The sequence below is a fragment of the Dermochelys coriacea genome, chromosome 5 (genome assembly GCF_009764565.3).
Source record: "Dermochelys coriacea isolate rDerCor1 chromosome 5, rDerCor1.pri.v4, whole genome shotgun sequence".
Taxonomy (NCBI): domain Eukaryota; kingdom Metazoa; phylum Chordata; order Testudines; family Dermochelyidae; genus Dermochelys; species Dermochelys coriacea.
Genome location: NC_050072.1, coordinates 67,767,513 through 67,781,267, shown reverse-complemented (window position 1 = coordinate 67,781,267; position 13,755 = coordinate 67,767,513).

Sequence of the window (13,755 nt, the reverse complement as noted above, 5' to 3'; positions counted from 1 at the left end):
CTGAATCTGATCCTTGTGATCAGCAATGCTATCACAAAAGGAAACCTTAGAAGCAGTGGTCAGATGGGCAAAAATTAAAATAGTTAGAGGAAAATAGTCTCAATCTTTAATTCCAAATAGATGGTGGAAAGGTTTATGTAGATTAAACTGGTAGTTTCAATTCCTACTTCAAAATTTATAGTTATGGGTTGAGTTAAGCCTTCTTGTTATGGGTCATCTTACGTTTAGGATAAATGTAAAGAAGCTATTGTAATCGGGTGACTGAAACAATAGCATTAACAACCATAACACAAGCACATGGAAAAATTGAGTAGGAGCTCTATCATGTGGCCCAAACTAAAGGGTTTCCAATGAAGCAACTGCTTGGTGGAACTGTTTTGGTCTCTGATTGTGTGAGAAAGACACACAACACAAGGTGAAGTATCACAGGGCAAGCTGAAGCAGTGAAAGAAAGTCAAGCAGACAATAAGAGAAGGATGGTAATGTGGCCCAGAGAAAAAGCTGATTGGGTACAGATTGCTGTCTGAAAAGGCAGGCTTGGAACTTATGGTTTTTCCTACTGTTTTCAGGGAGACAGGACTTTGTACATTCTTTGTAAACAAAGAAAATTGTATAAAAAATATCTGCCTATCTGCAATTTTTCCTCCTAACTGGAGCAATCTACAAAACCCTGATTTTTTGTCTAGCACTCAAGGTCAAAAGGGGTAACAATAATTTATATTTTCCCATGTTGCAGTAGGCAAGCAGAGATAACATCTAAAGTAAAAAGAGAGCTACACAAATTCAGATCATGTGAGGATCTGGTCTCAAGTAAAACTATATCTATATCTATATCTATTTGGGCCTGAATCACCATTTCATTAGTCTGGTTTTATGCTGGTATAACTTTATTTATTATATTATATTGGGGCTGTATTTGGATAATAGGACAGAAAAGAAAAAATACATTTAGCTTATTATCCATTTCTAAAAAATCAGCCATGGCAGGATGTTTATGCCATTGAAACAAACTATCAAGGGAAGTGATGGATTTTCCACCTCTTGATGTTTTTCAAATCAAGACTGGATGCCTCTCTGGAAGACATGCTTTAGTTCAACACTAGTTATTGTGCTCAATAGATGGGTAAGTGGATGACATTCTATAGTCTGTGTTATATGATGCTCCCTTTTGACTTTAAATTCTATGAATTTATTAACCGATTTATTTTATTGAAGCTGACCAGTCCAAAGAGCTTGAAAAGGGTTGATCACTAGACTGTACACATTTATAACAAGTATGCTAGGTAAAGTTATTGCACCATGGCTAACAAAAGTCAGTATTAGCAATGTGTGAAAGTTATGTGTATTGCATTCACATATGGTGATACTCAAGTCTCTAGCACAGGGATTCATCCTAAATGAATGGTCATTTTTGCAGACACAATACAATCACAAGAATTTTAAAAACAGATGAGGAATGATATAAATATTAACAATTTTAAATTAAATTTAAACATATAGGTCTGGATCCACAAGTCTATGTCCTGTTTTTAGGTGCCACAGTGATCTCCAAACTCTGCCCTGCCTAACCCTGAAGGCACCTAAACTCACTCAGTGCTAATGTTTTTACAGTAAACATTCCTTAGGCACTTATGTTTCCACCTTTGGGGACATGCACTGCTGCTTCACTCTAGGCATCTGGATACCGGTCTTCAACCTAAGCCACAGAGTGATTCACAAACCAGGATAAGTTAGGCACTCATAAACCATGTGTGGGGCCCTATCCAGTAGGCATGCTCAGAGGCTACCTAACTTCACATAAAACAACCAGAGAATATCACCTCCCTTATAACCTTTAGGCCAATGGCTGGAGCATTAAACCACAATGTGGAAGACCACCAGACCCCTCTCTGCTTGATGAGTAGAAAGGATATGAACAGGGATCTGCTACTTCTTAGAAGTGTACATAACCATTAGGTTATGGAGTGTTCTGATGTGGGTTTCTTTCAGTCTCTCCTATTGAAATTTTCCACTTTGGTTAAATACGAATTGACCTAGGGAAAGACTCTATGGCCCAATGATTAGGGCATTCACATGAAAGGTAGCAGATTGCCGTTAAAATCCCTTCTATTCATCAGGCAGAGGAGAGACTTGAACCCATAATGTCCCACATTCCAGATGAGCACAGGGAGAAGAGCATATCTTCCACTGGTTCATGGAGTGCTTCTGAGATAACACTGGATGCTTTGGATGCTAGTGTAGAGAAATATTGACTTTTTAGGGGGAACAATTGCATATACCACATGAGTGTACAGTACTCTAGAGGACTAAGCATGTTACACTACTAAAAATGATACCAACAGGATCTTGTAAAAGGGACAAGGCAAATTGCCACGTTTATTTTAAATACAACAAAATATTCCTATATGCAATTTCTATATAGATCCATTCACACACACAGACATTCACATACAGGTTCTACATAAAGGTTGTTATAGTTAACAGCCTAGATGTTGCTCATGCCAAGTCACTGGTCAGGTGGCCTGGACATGAGAGTGGAGCCGAGTCGTTGTCAGATGCGCATCCGATGCTCCTGGAGGGTGGTCGTAGAACCAGACTCAAAGAACACAGTCCCTGGACCCAATTTTTATAGGTCTCTGGTTCAATACAAGTCTATGGAAGTTGCTTTATAAGCTGAATTTACAATTGAGATGACCATCAATCAGCTCAATCAGCAGGTGGTACATCCATGATGGCTCCATGATGGCTAGGTGTTATCTTCTTGCTCTTCCTTGATGCGTTTTGGGTGGATTCTGGTTCACCCACCAGGGGTCATCCGGTTATCTCCACTTTGCATATTCTTCGGCCCATCGATATCAAGGTTGAAATTCTTAGGATTAGGCTGGCACCATTTACTAACCAATTATTTCCCTGCTTCAGGCTCTCAATTCCATGCACTCATCATTCATTCTTTTACTTAACAACTCAATCTATGACTGTTGATTCATTTAACAAGTTTTATCCCACTATCTATTTTTCCCTCTTTGGATACCAAGATTTACATAGGCATGGCAAGGGACCCCCACAGGGGAAGAGCATCAGGGTGTTGTTTTAAAGAACAGCATTGTTTCTTCAAAGTTCTTATCACATTCCAGGACCGACTTTTTGTCCTGTACCGGTCTGAAATAATTAGCACTTTGGCTTTGCATTTGTTACAGAGTGAAATTCAACAGCATGGAACTGATGTTCATACCTTTTTACAATACCTATATACTCTTTTGTCTATCTTTATTTCTACTACTACATAATTATAATTCTATCATACTTATATAACTTTGAGGGCGACCCAACAAGCGGAACAAATAACAAATCTCTGCCCTCCTCCCTCCCCACCCCCAAATAGTGTAAAATACCAAGTGAAGACAATACAAGACCAGAAAAAACAAATGAGAGAATGTGACCATTGTAGCTTGAATGTTCTCAGTGTGGTTCTATCATTGGTACACCACTCTGAAAAACAAGAAGCTAATATCGGAATTAAATTAATGTACTTTCATCCAAATTCTCCATACTATTCACAGCTATTAATGTAACTTAAAAGCTTTTCCAGATGGAGAATTCTTGTAGGCAGCTGCTCCATTGTCACCTAGACTGTACGTTGTTTGCATTCACAACCTAACAATAAGATTTCATTGAACAGCCAGCTACAAGTACCTTGTAAGACCTTCTGGTCTTGCCCTCTAGTTATATTCTTGGTGGCTCATTATTGTTACCCTTCTGATCATCTACCAGCTTTTAGGGTACCTCATATTCCTCTTTGTCACACAGAGGAGCCCTACTTGAAAGATGTAAATTCTTCACAAGTGGTGGTTTTTGCCCCAAGACTGTATCTCTTGAAACCTTTTTTTGAACATCTTCTTTACAAAAATGCATGTTGAAGGTCTGTGTCAGTGTGTTTTGGGGCAGGGGAAAAAAACTCAGTCAAGGGAAGTGGAGAAGTTGCAGGTCTCTTCTTAATTTTAGTATTCCACATTTGCCATATATCACCATGAGTGTTCAATAAAATTAGTGGAGAAGTGTCCTTGGTCATGATTATGTTCCACAGAACAGCCTCCTCTCTGTCCATTAAACCTGAGACTGGTTATAGTGATATAGGGCTGGATACCTCTTTGGTCACTCGACTACAAACCTAAAAGTGGCAATTCTTCGATAAAAAAACTTCAAAAACAGACTCAAATGAGAGACTGCTGAATTGGAATTAATTTTCAAACTGGATACAATTAACTTAGGCTTGAATAAAGACTGGGAGTGGATGTGTCATTACACAAAGTAAAACCATTTCTCCATGTTTATTTCACCCCCTACTGTTCCTCACATGTTCTTGTCAACTGCTGGAAATGGCCCACCTTGATTATAACTACAAAAGCTATTAAATAGTTGGCATGCAAAGAAAGATATCAAGGATTTAGTAAATTTTATGCAAATACCAGCAAAACTTCCTAATGTTGAGAAATACTGTACTAGAATAGTGTCCCAAGGTAAGGAATGCAAAATGGATGCAGTTAAAAATGTACTTCTTCTCTCTTTCCAGTTAAATTGAAGCCTTTCATACTATTCATAACAACCCCTACTAGAGAAGCTCTCTGGGACGGGGTATACCTATCCCACCCTGGCCTTGCAAGGGAGACCTGGGAGGGGAGTAACTGTCACCTCTAGAGGCTGCAGAGCCTGTGGAACTTACATTTAGCTATTGGCTAACTGCTCTAAACTGGGATTCTGTCTCATTTTAAAGAGAGAACGGGGGCAGTGTTGCATCAGGTGAGCATTTGTTCATTCTTTCCTGACTGGAAAGCTGGGCTTACAGGGAGAAGATCATGCTTTACAGAGTGAAAGCCTTATAGAAATCCAGGAGATTCATAGATTCAAAGTCCTGAAGGGACCATAGTGATCATCTCGTCTGACCTCCTATATAATACAGGCCATAGAACTTCCCAAAATAATTCCTAGAACAGATCTTCAGAAAAAACATTCCATTTTGATTTAAAAATGGTCTGTGATGGAGAATCCACCACAACCTTTGGTAAATTATTCCAGTGGTTAATTGCTCTTACTGGATGGATCTTTCATATCCTGATCCTAAAACAGGCTATATATCCTGGATACAGAATTCTGATTCACTAGCAACTGAGAAGTCAGAGTCCTACTAGCTGTGGAGATATGGATACTGTTTGCTGAGAGGCTCCTGCAGTGTTTGGCAAATAACTGAGATGGTGCCATTTTTTTAAAAGTCCAGGTGACACACTACATACTATGGTCATACTATAAAGACTGAGAAATCCTCTCTGAAAGAAGATCAGTGAGAAATGTGTTTATATGAATGTTCCAAAGTATAGAAGTATAAATATTATGGTAGAACTTTATTGTTCAATATAGGTAAAAGCAACAAAGTGAGAGTCTGTATAAGGAACACTCACCAATTTACGGCCTAACAGCTCTTGTTTAAAAGTATTCGTAGTATTCCAAATACTATTTAAATGTTTATATTATTTACAGTGTTTTCTGTGCATCAAATCTTTGTTTTTCTAAGAAACCATATGGTTCTCTCTCTGAAATTGATGGTGAATTATTAACACTTAGTTACCAAGATGCTGCATACAATTGCCCTGGTTTAACTCTGTGTAATACTTCTGAAAAGTGCAGAAAAGATAGAACTCTGGCCTGTGTTTAGGTAAAGAGATAAGCTGAGGTGCAAAAGTAGTTATACATTATATTGACTCAACATACACCAAATACCATTACACTTCCTTTTTCTCCATCTCCCACTGACAAACATTCTTAAATTTCCTCCCTGTGGTATAAATTAGGCCATGGTCCATGCCCCACAAAAAATTGGGGGTGAGGAAATTGGCTTGCTAGTGCTCAGTAAGTATACGGATAATGCACCATTCTTTACATTCTACAGGATGGCACAAAGTGGGGTAAAACCATGGCTGCCTTTTGGGGGCAATGTGTGTCCCAGGCCCACACATAGGAAGCAGACTTCCCAGACATATGGTGTGGGAATACTGTCCTTAGTTAACATCATAATGGCTTACCATTAGTCTTTCAAACGTGTTAGTTCTGGTCACCAAATTAGGGAACAGAAAGCCAACAATACAAAGAAGGAAAACAAGACTAATGGCACTTTCAGAAAAGTTACAAACATTGTGTAAACATTAACTCATGGAACTAAGGATATGGTATACAAGGGGCATGTAATTGAAGTGTAAAAAGTTGTAAACAGTGTTCTGTAGAAAAGAAGAATTTTGTACTTTCTTTACCTGTCTTCAGAAGACTGGACAAGGAAGTTAGAACTAGGTGGAAGAGAGAGGGCACAATTAAATACAGCAGAATAGAGAACATTTTCAAATCCAAATTCTGAGACTGTTTGGAATGGAGTGGTTTTACAGTAAATCAGTTGTATAAACTTGTAATGACTATTTTAGAAGGGGTATAACACTACATTATGGACAGTGCAGTAGATTCTGGATTTTTTTGGACAGTAATTTATTAGAACACTATGAACATAAAAATTCTACTAGGGAATTAATTCTGAAGAACTCTTGTCATACTAACTTTTTTATTTATTGATCCAGTAACCTGAAAGATTGGAATATATGTCCTTTGTTAAATCTTTCAGTCCATATTCCCTGTTGTACAAAAGTGGGGTTAGTTGCCCTCAAAAGTTAAAAATAAGTATATTATTTCCTCCCCTACATCCCTATTTCATGGGCTGAAAAATGCAGGTAAATATTATTGTACGAGCAATACGTGATTTGTCTTTCATGTTTTTACTTTTAAGGAAACAAATTACCATTTTAAATAAACCTAAATCCACTTGCTGCAACATCCAGTAGTTGCTTTTGCAATATTAGTAGCTCTTCTTTTATAAAACCTGGGTCAAGTGTTTCAAAGAGTAGGCTGTTCAGCTATACTTACTGACAGTAATGAGCATTCTTGTAGTTAAAAGCGAAGCCATCACAAAAAAGCAGTATGCCCACCTAATGGCTTAATGAGGCTAACTTTACATTCCTCATAAAGTTCCTTCTCATGTTTATGAGTTTTAATAGATAATATTGGCCCCAGGGTGACATATATGACTCTTTTCATTCAAGGGTCATTCAGCAAGCTCTATAATTGCTGAAAGTACTGTATTTTTTGATATAGTTTAGGCATATTGGAAGAACTACAGAAATTGATTCAATCCAATGAATTTTGCATCCCATGCACATCGTGCTTTTTCAGCTAATATATGTGAAAAGGAGAAAACTAATTTTGTTGAGCAGTAGTGAGTTACTGTAGCTATTTCTTTAGTTACTGCTCGTTTTGTTGAAGTGTCAGGAGTTACTATAGCTGATCACTAGATATACAAATTCTGAAAAATAAACCCATATTAGGCAGGAGTGACACAAGCTTTCATCCCCAACCCCTCCTATACCTATATCTGCCAATTTGACAAAATGTCTTGCATTTCCTTTCTCTAATGCTGTTTTTGCTCTGTATCCAAAAATGAGGAATTCTGTAATCCAGTATTTCTGAATAAATCAAAATTCTCCCGGATCCCCAGATCTACACTTTCTAATTCAAATACAGACTTCTGAAGGGCGCATCTAAATGTAAGAGACCATATTTAAAATGACAGCAGATGACCTACATTAAGCTCTCCATTGTCCCCAAGCTTGAAAATATGGAGACATTAATTTTATTTTATATTATAAAAATATCCTTGAGAGACTAGTCTAGGGAACTGTTAATAGGATATGAAGATGTTTGCTTTAAGTCATCTTTCTTAAGTATGGGAATTAGAGTTGGAAAAGATCAACACAGGGTCATTCCAAACAATTTATTTATCCAGTCCTTTTTTTAATATCAATAGTAAAAGAGAGAACATAGGCCCATCTCACTTAGATCTACTTTATACTAAATTGCCAATGTTTTGATGAGCCCAAGTGTTGCATGTTCCAGCTAGGCATCAGTACAGTATACATTTGGGCATCCAGGGGATGTTCAGAACCAATTTTCAGTCATGGTCAAGCTCTGTGGGGACTTGTGGAGTTCTAGAGTTGAGCATTCAGGTGACCTTTTCACAAGTACTCAGAGAAACCAACATGCTCAGCAAGGTGCTTATGTTTAAAGGTTTGCAATTCAGGATGGGAGCAGCACCAGCCACTGGGTGCATCACCACATCCACCCATGCTAGGGTGGGATATGATCAAGCAAGAGGAGGAGGGGAACAAAACAAACAAAAACAAATCAGGGATTGCACAGAGGCCAAGGAAGTACCATTATCCTTCAAGTAGGTTTAATCCAGAAGGACCTTCTTAGATCTTAATGAGGCACAGGTAATCCAGAAGTGTGGGATCACCTGTGCAGTGCAGAGAGCCATCAACTGAGAAGATGAGGGCCCATTTTGGGAATCCTTCTGCTTTGTCAAATTTTCATGCATACCCAATAAGGAATCAATAAGTGGTGAAAAAGAAATAGTGTCCGACTATGCTAATAAAGCAAATTACTGATAAAAAGGGAATTTCAATTTGGGTGGTGTTTTCCCCTCTTAAATTCATCTGTAAAAAATTTGTCTCCAGCCTAGTGTTTCAGAAAGCAGGAAGAGAATGTTTGCCTAGGCTGGCTTTTCCAATAATAAATTGACCACAACCCAGAAAGTTGTTGCAGCTCTCCTTTGCTAGGACCAAATCCCTGGGTAAAATGTCTTGCAGTTTATATGGAGAACATGCAGAACATGCACATGTTTTCCTGAAGTACCATCTGAAAAATATAATAGTAATTATACCAGTAATTATAAATATAATAGTAATTATACCAGTAACATCTGTAGGTAAAGTTGTCCAATGCTTTCCATTATAAACCATTATGTCTAGTTTCTTATTAACTTTGCCAAACTCTAACCATGTGGTTTGAAATTTTCCATACTTGCCTCTAGCTGATTTTTTAAGTTTTAGCAAAAGTGAGGGAGAAAAGTGAGAGAATTAGGTTAGGAGAAACAGGTAATTTTGCTAAAGTTAAAAAAAAATCCAGCTGTTTCCTGGATATGCTTGATCACCTTCATTGAAATTTGTCTCAGTTACTAATGAACCTCCTACACAGTAGATACAGAATGTAAACTCCAAACCAACAAATCCGTTACAGATAGAGGGAGAAGGGGATCCGTGTTCAAATTTTATGTAGTAATCCATCCCCCTTTGTTGATATTCACTGTAAGGTCAAGAAGTCTAACAGTCTCTGCTGCTCTTGGGCTTGGCGTTGTCTTTGAACTTTTCAGTTTCTGCAAGTTTTTGAGGTAACTTCTACTCCAGAATGCACTGTGTATTCTGACCCTTAAAATGTTGATAGTTGACCCTTGAAATATTGATAGTTTATATAGTTCTGAGAAGACTCTGAACTTCTGGATGGCTAGAAGAACCAAAAGTTCGGACACTTGTCCATTCCTACTACTATTTTTCCCCTTCCATTTAACCCTGCTTGATCACATTTATAATGTGCAAACAGAATAAAATCCAAACCAGTACAATATATACTTGGGGGTGATCCATGAAGCTATTTAGATGTTGCCACACTGAGGTTCACAGCACCACTAGAAAATCACAGGAACAGCACTAGGATCCATCAAGATTAGTTAGGTGCCTAAACTCCCTATACAGTAAATGTGGTGCCTTTGAATGTGATCCACAAAAGCCAGGATACTAGGCAGGAAGCCTCCTCAACTATCCAATGGGAGATGCCAACCACAGGGGTGTGTACTAAGCCCTGCCCCTCCCTTGGAGATAGGTGCCTAATTTCAGGCTGCATGGAGGCAACTATTTGTGCTTGCCATTCATGAATGGGAATCCACTACCCAGAGTCAGGTGGCTTAGGCACCTATGGTATTTCTTGAGGGAATGAGTTAGGCACCTGCCTCACTACACACAAAGCAGCTGGAAGAGGAGGTGGAGTGCCCATCTTATAACTTTAAGACCAGGGGTACATATCATCAGAGCAGAACAGTGGAACAGAGCATCATATGAAAGCAAATGGACTCTTTTCTGTTTGACATTACAATATTTAAAACTAATGTCACTGAAGAGCAGAATCCTTCTATACAAAATATGGCTGCATCACTGTCATTACCTTGTAAAATCAGAGGTCAAGACTGAATCATATACGATCTATTGCCTCTCGGATACACAGCATAGAGCTCTTTAATGTGAATAGGACTTATGACTGCTCAATCATTCAAGCACTCAGATGTATCAAGGAACCAATCATGGGACCCAATATTTCAAGACTGTACACATGTAAGCAATCCTCACTCGTGCAAGTTCATGTATCAGGAAAGGATTCATAGAACCAGACCCACAGATTGAGAAGTCTGACTATGTTTTATAAAAATATCTTCTCCATTTTCTTCAATTTAGTGTTTACCTGAAACTAGATCACCATCTTTTCATATGTACAGTGCCCATTTGTGTAGTGATCTTTGGTCTGGGCACAGATCACCTTTCAGAGCCAGTTACTAAGAATTCTTTTCACTTTTCTGTTCAGAATAACTTAAAGAATGAGGAGTAATTGGCTGTCATATGTGTCTGACTGTCAAGAGTTTTGTTCTGCTCCTGAAGGATTTTTTTTACACGGAATAAGAATTTAAGTAGGCAGAACATTAATTATAATTGGTATTTATTTAAATACCAATTAGAAGGGATTGCTCACTGAATGTGAACCATTTTCTGATCTCCAGTTTATCTCCTCCATTTTACACTTAAAATTCTCTGTGATTACAAAGCAATTCAAAGCCCTGTATTAGTTGAAATAATAGAAAAAACCTAGGCTCAAATTTGTATCACCTTTTTTGTCTATTCATATGACTAAAGTGATCACAATTTGGCACTTGGGATTTAGGCACTTGAGAAAAATTGTTAAAATCAGATTAAATGTGGAAATGATTTACTATCTTAATTGATTCTAAACTTCAGATGATTCAAACATTTATCCCTCCTGCACATTAGAACAATGTGTAACATTGTATAGCTGGTTTTATAGACAAAATGAAAGATAAACTAGCACACATGTTTCTCATTTTTGAGAGTTACAAGAGATGTTGATGAAATTTCAGTTCTATTCAGGTTTAACTTCATGCAATGTTCAAATGGATTTAATTATCACCATCATCATCATCAAACTATCACCCAGGTCTAATAACAAATGGCTTTTGTCTTGTGCTTCTTCTGTCTTTCCTAATTTCCATCATCATTTTGTCTGATGTTTGTCCTGGCATTTGTGGCAGCATAAAATAATAAATTCACCATTTTAAATGAAAAGAGATGACTAAAGAGTCCAGAAAGGAGGATGTTTGTGTTATAGTGCCAACTTTCTGGGTAATTCTTTATTCTGAATGCTCAGAGACTTCAGGTGTTTTTAAGATTCATAGCTGAACTATTTACCCAAACATATATACAAAAAAAGCTGTGTTAGTCTCCAATACTACACCCATGCCAACTAAATTAATTCCCAAATTGCCTCACAATGAATGGTTTGATTTAGTGATCAGAAATGAATGGGCTATTTATTCCAACAACTCTATAATCAAATGTTTTATAAAGAAAAGTTAAATGTGAGGGCTAGGTTTGAATTCCAAATTGCAAACACTTTTCTGGATAAATATTATCTTTGTTAAACTGGAATGTATCCTTGTCAGTTAAAGACTTTGTCTTTTGTGCAAGTTTGAAACTGCAGTGCAGCAAGATGTAGCTTTGAATGACATAGCTACTTTGCTTCATTTTTCAAATGAGCATTATTGTTTTACCAGTTAGTTTGCGTTCTGCTCTCAGGAAGATGGTCCGCTGTTTCTTTTCTCTTAAAATATGACAATATGATGGGGAAAATGTCAGGCTATCAACTATGAAATGGATGTCTTATCCCTAAGGAACAACCTAGTGAAACAGGTCAAACAGCTGTCTGAAAAACATTTAAATTTATGAACTCTTCATAAATTTACCTGGCAACAACAACTCACAATATACATTCGTGTACCCAATTTATTTAAATAGACATTAAGCTGTGAAACACTACTTAGACTATGAGTCAAAGTGGAAATAAAGTATTTACATCCCAAGTTCTCTCCCTTGCTTTCTCTGTAAACTATAGTAATAATTTGCAAGGCAATGTGAAAAGCAGGCCATACAATAAGAACATAAGAATATCCATCCTGGGTCATACTAATGGTCCATCTAGCCCAGTATCTTTCTATTGCTGCCATTGACAGATGCTTCAGAGGGAATGAATCAAACAGGGCAATTCTGAGTCATCCATCCTGTTTTCCATCCATCCTGTTTTCCTCCTGAAGGAGGCTCTGGCAGACAGAGGTTTAGGGATGCCCAAAGCATGGGGTTGCATCTCTGCCTATCTTGACTAATAGACGTTGATGGAACTTTCCTCCATGAACTTATCTAATTCTTTTTTTAATCCTTTTGGCCTTCACAACATCCCTTGCAATGAGTTTCATAGGCTGACTATGTGTTTTGTGAAGAAGTACTTCCTTATGTTTGTTTTAAACCTGCTGCCTTTGTAACTCTTTACAGTCATCTTTGGACTTAAGTATTTCCTGATTGGGGAGAGTGAGACATGCAAATATTAAAGAGATAAATGAATATCTTAAACTGTACATATGTAAGAGGCAAAACATACTAAATAGTATTATATAATTATATTGCATTTGTAATTCTGAATGATTTACAAATCTAAACTGAGCCCATTCAATCATATCCGTCCTTGCTTTGTTTTCTTATAATTTCTCACCTTAATATTGTTAACTCTCATTTGAACAGAGACTGTCTTTGTGTTTCAAGTAGCACCATGCACACTGTTGATGGTATTAACAAATAATGGGGTAATATTATTATTAATCACATCCTGGAGAAATGGGTAGTATAAAGCCCATCAGGAGGTAGTTTGAAATCCTTATCAAACCTCATATTTCTATTTAGTTTCATGATGCATGAAGTAACAAAGGAAAATGGAGAGAAAAAGAATGTACACCCCATCTCTTATCATGCAACTTCCCACGATGTTGCTAACTGCTCCTCTTCTGTGGTCTTTTCAATAAACAAACTCATACACTATTATCATAGAATCACAGGACTGGAAGGGACCTTGAGAGGTCATCTAGTCCAGTCCTCTGCACTCATGGCAGGACTAAGTATTACCTAGACCATTCCTGACAGGTGTTTGTCTAACCTGCTCTTAAAAATCTCCAATGATAGAGATTCCACAACCTCCTTAGGCAATTTATTCCAGTACTTAACCACCCTAACAGTTAGGAATTTTTTCCTAATGTCCAACCTAAACCTCCCTTGCTGCAATTTAAGCATGTTGCTTCTCGTCCTATCTACAGAGGTTAAGAACATTTTTTTCTCCCTCCTCCTTGTTACAACCTTTTACATACTTGAAAACAGTTATAGTGTCCCCTCTCAGTCTTCTCTTCTTCAGACTAAACAAATCCAGTTTTTTCAATCTTCGCTCATTCGTCATGTTTTCAAGACTTTGAAAGATGACTTTTGCTGAAAAAAATAAAATTAAAAAGAATCCCACCGCCTCTGGGGCCTTAATCCAGCAAACCACTTATGCACATGCTTTGCTTAAACTTAAGCATGTGCTTAACTGTTTTGCGAACAGATTTTAAAGGTATTTAGATACCTAAAGATACAGATAGGTTCCTACTGGGATTTTCAAAAAACACCAAAGCAG